We start from the raw sequence: 6,051 nt of genomic DNA, 5'->3' as shown, positions 1-6,051 counted from the left end.
GGGAGGGGGTCTGCAGTTCGGTGGACTAAGGATTGCACCACTGCTTTTTGCAGATGATGTGGTTCTGATGGCTTCATCGGTCTGCGACCTTCAGCACTCACTGGATCGGTTCGCAACCGAGTGTGAAGCGGCTGGGATGAGGATCAGCACCTCCAAATCTGAGGCCATGGTTCTCAGCAGGAAACCGATGGACTGTCCACTCCAAGTAGGGAATGAGTCCTTACCCCAAGTGAAGGAGTCGGAGTCGGGGTCTTGTTCTCGAGTGAGGGAACAATGGAGCGTGAGATGGGCCGGAGAATCGGAGCAGCGGGAGCGGTATTGCAGTCGCTTTACCGCACCGTTGTGACGAAAAGGGAGCTGAGCCAGAAGGCAAAGCTCTCTGACTACCGGGCCATTTTCGTTCCTACCCTCACCTATGGTCATGAAGGATGGGTCATGACCGAAAGAACGAGATCGCGGATACAAGCGGCCGAGATGGGTTTTCTCCGCAGGGTGGCTGGTGTCTCCCTTAGGGATAAGGTGAGAAGTTCGGTCATCAGGGAGGGACTCGGAGTTGAGTCCCAGAAGCTCCTCGCCGCAAGGAATTTCTAAAATATAGGATGAATCCTATTTTTGAAGCAGCGCAGCGCGGCGCAGGCAGGAAGTGGAACGTTCATCCGGCCCAGGCCCATCCCCCAAATAAACTCGTGTTGCAGACCCCCTTTCACAACACGACACCCAAAATGGACGAAGAGCGATTCATCATCGAAGTGGAAAAACACACTATTTTGTATGACATAACCCATCAATACTACAAAGACAACGTCAGAAAGGACAAGGTCTGGTGTTTAGTCGGTGGAGTTATTGGAGTGGAAGGTAAATATTAATGTTTTAAAGTTAATGAATACTTGTATGTACAGTACAGAGCCATTCAGTTTAACATGTTGTGAAAGTCATTAAAAAAAAATAGTAAACTTGCATTCCACAAGAAAGTAAGATCTTATTTCCTATATCCAAATATAAACATATATATACTGTATATATATATTATATGATTTTGTATTTATATAAAGAGTTATTGCATTTAACAGAATCAATCAGATATACAGATGAGACACAGGATTGAAGCCAATGGGGCAGACAGAAGGGGAAGCATCATGTTAATTACAACCCCCAACATCCATATGATAATTACCTGACAATGGTAAGAGCGACACCCTTCTGTCTGAGAACATTTTGTAGAAACCTACATGCATAAATTCCCATCATATATATTGTTATATACTGTTTTTTTAACTATACTTTAGCTTGTGAATTTTGCCCAGGGATCAATAGTTTTATTTAACCCATTATAATGATAATATATTTTAATATTCAATTTATTTTGTATTCATTTTAAAGTATAGCTATCAGAAAAATGTAAAATGAAGAAATAATATTTCCCTCTGAGGTATTGTAGTAAAACAGGAAATTGTATTTCACAAGTGCCATTGTACAATAGTACAGTAATTCAATATTTTTTTACATCATTGAAAAAACAACTATCCAGAGTATAACCTTGAATTTATAGTCAGATAAATTGTGAGGACAGACAAGAATAATTTGGCAGTCATTTGTCAGACAAAATTATTTATTATGAAATGTATTATCAAAAAAATACATAATAACATAGGATATAAAAAATAAAGAACAGTTTTTTACAAATGCAACAATAACCTGTCTTTGAGAGTACAACAACTAATACTTTTTTGCTTTTTCGAATTCTCTGGAATGAAAAAACACATCTTTCAATCATTTTGTCGTAACTTTTGTGTGTTCCAGTAATCACACCATCCTGTCTTGCCAAGACACACTGCCCTCAGGAGAGTTGAAGAAGGTGCAGAAAGCCTCCCTCACATTACAGGCCTCTCTTGATGCCCTGTTTCCTCCCATGTTTCTCACTGGTGCCATGTGTCTTCCTTGCTGCTCTTCCTCATCCAGCAACCTCTGGTTTTCACTAGGGGCCAGCAGGAAGTTGTGTAGGAAGCATGCAGCCACCACAAGCTTGTCCACGTTTTTCGGGTGCAGGTTGATGCGATGATGGAAGATTCTCCACCTGGAGGCCAGAATGCCGAAGGCATTTTCCACCACCATCCTTGCTCTGGAAAGTCTGTAGTTTAAAATCCTCTTTTGTTGAGTGAGGTTCTTTCCAGGGTATGGTCTCATCAGGTATGGCTTGAGTGGGAAAGCTGCGTCACCCACCATGACGAATGGCATCTCACCCAGGTGAGCAGCACCAGGTAGAGAGGTACTGGTTGGAACATGAAGTGTTCTGGCCTCCAGTCCTTTCCCCAAATCCGATCCGGCATACACCCCACCATCACTTGTTCTTCCGAAGTCCCCCACTTGAATCACTCGGAACCTGTAGTCAGCATCAACAAGTGCCAAAAGCACTATGGAAAAAGTCTTCTTATAATTGAAGTACTGACTCCCAGACAGTGGTGGTGCTTGGATGACGATGTGCTTTCCGTCTATTGCTCCCAAGCAATTTGGGAAATTCCATTTTTCCCAGAATCCTTGTGCAACCTCCTTCCACGTGTCTTCTGTTGGCCTGGGTAGGAACCTCTCCATCATCATTTTTTCAATGGCTGCACACACACCAAATGGACAGCTTCTCTCACAGTACTGCATCCTAGGCGATAGCTGAATGCTAGGCTGACCAGTGAGTCCCCGGAAGCCAAGTATCTGTGAAGGGAAAAACAAGCAAAGAATTAATAAGTGAAATCATTTTATTAATCGGAATCTATTCTTTTTTTCAGTCGACGTTTGCAAGGCGAAATGGAAGTCACTGAGGGATGCTTTCGTCAAAAACCGGAAGAAGTCCATCCCCAGTGGATCTGCAGGTGGCTCGCAGAAGGCCTGGAAGTATTCAGATATAATGTCCTTCATTTTGCCATATATACAGCAAAGGAGGTATGTATGCACATTTTTTTATTTATATAATTGTGTAACTTTGTAATTTGTCATGATGTATTGCAAAGGGTATGAAAGAGTTTATTTTAAATTACATAAATATGTTCATATTGCATAAATTAATCCCAGGAAAAAATATTTTAATTGATTTCATGTTGTTGTTTCTTTTAATATAGTTCTACAAGAAGCTTGGGAAATCCTTCCCCATTAGAAGAGATAGAGAGAGCATCTACACCAGGAGCAGCATCTGGATATTCAGGCCCACGCACACCCACACCACCTACAGCCCCACCACCTCTGGTACCCACAACCTCTGAAGAGAGGAGGCCCTCTAGGTCCCGTAGCCCCCAGGGATCCACACCAGCAGCGGCGGCCCAGCGTTCCACAAAGAGGAGGCCACAGAGCACAGACCTTGGGGAGCAAATAATTTCTCTACTGCAGGAACCTCCAGCCACACCACATATGCCAGACTTGAAGAGTCATACTACTTTGCTCTGAGTCTGGTGCCTATGCTACAAAGGCTGGACATAGACAGGAAACATCGGGCAAAAATAGCTATTTTAAACACCTTCCATAGTCTTCAAAGAGAGAGTACACAACCACAGGAACATTGGCAGCCAATTGTCCATCCCCCCACGTCACAACACTCCACTCACACCTCCAGGCCAGTAGCCCTTCGGCCAACTCCACCCCAACCCCCACAAGCCCAATCAACAGGGCCATTCCCAAACATGCTGTTCTCCAACAGTGGCTCTGCATGGCAGGATGGGTCTCAATATGAAGACTTGTAATTCATATTGTTTTTACTGTAAATAGTTCCTTTTTTTGTGTTGATTTGCTGTTATTTGATGTTGGTGTTTAAAATGTTGTTTTGGGTGATATGTTTCTAATTAAAATGTTTATTATACTTGTGGTCAGTGATTTATTGTCTGTGAAATGGGCATCTTACCTAAGTGCAACAGCCAGTCTCTGCTTGGGTTCTATGGCAGCTCTGAAATTTGTGGATTGTCTGGTCAGTTCAGGGCCCAGGAGGGACAGCAGTTCATCCATCTGCTCTGCACTCATCCGAAAATATTGGTGATGTCGTTGGCTGTCCAGCCTCAGCTCAGCCACGAGGTGATGAAAATCACCTTGTTGTCTCCTTTGCTGGTTGAGGGGGTGCACCCAAAACCGGCCCCTTCTCCTCCCCCCATCCCCCCGTAGTCTTTCAAGTAGGAGAATACATGCCAGCGTTCTCCTCCGGTTTAAAGGCACTGTAAATTATATATATATACAATAATTATGATGATGAATGCATATTTTGTTACCACTAAAATACAGCAACACATCTTTGATTCATGTCGTTTATAACTGGAATATTACAATTATTATTAACTGTGTCTGTAGTCTACAACACAACAACATAGGAAATAACAACAATAAACCCGATTTAAACAGACACAAACATAAACCATTTAACTACGTAGCCTACTTACTTGTAGAAGTACAAAATGTCCAGGAAATATTCCAAAATCAACAACAACTGCGAGGCTGCACACACGACGCTCCGCTTCCGCAATGTTTTGAAACGCGCCTGGTGTGTTAGGTCGCAGGAGAAGGTCGCAACGTGGCGCAGCCGTAGCGCAGCGTGGCGCAGACGCTCCTGGTGCGTTTAGGGGGTAAGGCTATCACTATTGAGTAATTCCCTGCGCACCCGCGCAGCACTGAAACAGCAGCAGGTGTCGTGTGCTCATTGTGCCCGTCTCCCGCTGCTGCGGCCGAGGATGATTGGCCAGTCCAGGAGTCCAAGCCCTTGATTTCCTGGATGTAGGAGTCGGATGTCTCCTACCCCGCCTCCATCCACGGATCACCGTGTGGTTCTCCCCTCCCTCCTCTCCTCCGGACGGGGGAGACAGAGTCGGAGCCCGGTGCCAGCCTGGCAACAGAGCCTGTGGTCCCCTTCTCTGCCACCACGGCTGTGCCGGCGATAAGTGGTATTCTAGGGGTACTCCTGGAGATTATTCGAAAGGCATCCGCCTGCAGAAATCTCCCCGTTCCCCCTAACTCAGGAGAGTTGTCCTCCGGCCATGGTCGGAGTATTCTCCCGGGTACAGATGGTCAGGAGTGACGCTTCCTGGCCATCAGGGAGATACCAGGAGGGGGCGACGGCGGACCCTAGGACCCTGAAGGCTCCGGTATTCACATTTGTTCCCCTCACTAAGGTGGAAGGATTCACGGATGTTGAGTTTCCGTCCACACCTCCTCTGGAGCCGAACCTGATGGCATTCTTTGGGTTGAAGCAGACCAACACGGTTGCCGGACGGCATCCCATGTTGGCCGCCACCAGAGACCAGTATGTCGCCCGCCGAGCCGACCGGGTACACCAGTGTGAATTCCAGGCATCAGCAGCGGCTAACAACATTGCGCTGCCATCCAACTCAGTGGTGATGTTGACAGAGCGGTCCACCACCATGTCCTCAGAGGAAGCTGAGGAGATCGGCAAGGCACTTAACCTGTGCACGTCCGTCGCCGTCTCCACGGCGAGGATCTCGGCTTGGGTGACGCCGATCCAGCGCTACCTCTGGCTGCAGCAGGCGTCCAGAGACGCCTCTCTCCTGCCTGTCGGCACGCAGAGAGCTGCCCTTTTTCCCCCTCTTTTATCGCTGGACAAAGTGTGACCTTCGTCTCTACTTTTCACAGCGGCAGGTTTTTATTGTTCCCAGCCTTCGTCCCCTCATGGAGAATATTCATGTTTTATGCTATATTTCCAGGGACTGTGATGCGCCATTACGCATCGCGCAATAGGCATGGGTTATTAATTGAGTAGATGTGTCTGTGCTTATGGTACCGGACGGATCCTGTGGGACATAAGACTACATCCTGCTTCACCCTTAACCCAATAGCGATAGCCTTAGAGGGGAAGACTATACGAAATAGAACTGAAATTACCCAGCTAGAAATGTTTGGTTCTAAAAACATTCTGAGAATGTTACATTCATTGTTCTAGGAATGTTTTCAGTGGGAAGTTTTCTTTTGGTTCCCAGAACGTTCTTCTGAAAGGTAGGATAACGTTCTCTAAAAACATTCTTAAAATGTTGTTGATAACATTGGTAGAACATTATGCCCTACTGTTCTTAAAAT

At 45.8% G+C, this 6,051-nt stretch overlaps 1 pseudogene; it reads right to left on the bottom strand.

The window, feature by feature from the left end:
* Positions 1-1,803: 1,803 nt before the first annotated feature.
* LOC117468153 (uncharacterized) lies at positions 1,804-4,179 on the bottom strand (annotated as a pseudogene).
* Between the last annotated feature and the right edge of the window lie 1,872 nt (positions 4,180-6,051).

Source organism: Pseudochaenichthys georgianus, chromosome 22 (assembly GCF_902827115.2).
Source record: "Pseudochaenichthys georgianus chromosome 22, fPseGeo1.2, whole genome shotgun sequence".
Taxonomy (NCBI): Eukaryota; Metazoa; Chordata; class Actinopteri; order Perciformes; family Channichthyidae; genus Pseudochaenichthys; species Pseudochaenichthys georgianus.
This window is presented reverse-complemented; position numbering and strand designations above follow the sequence as displayed.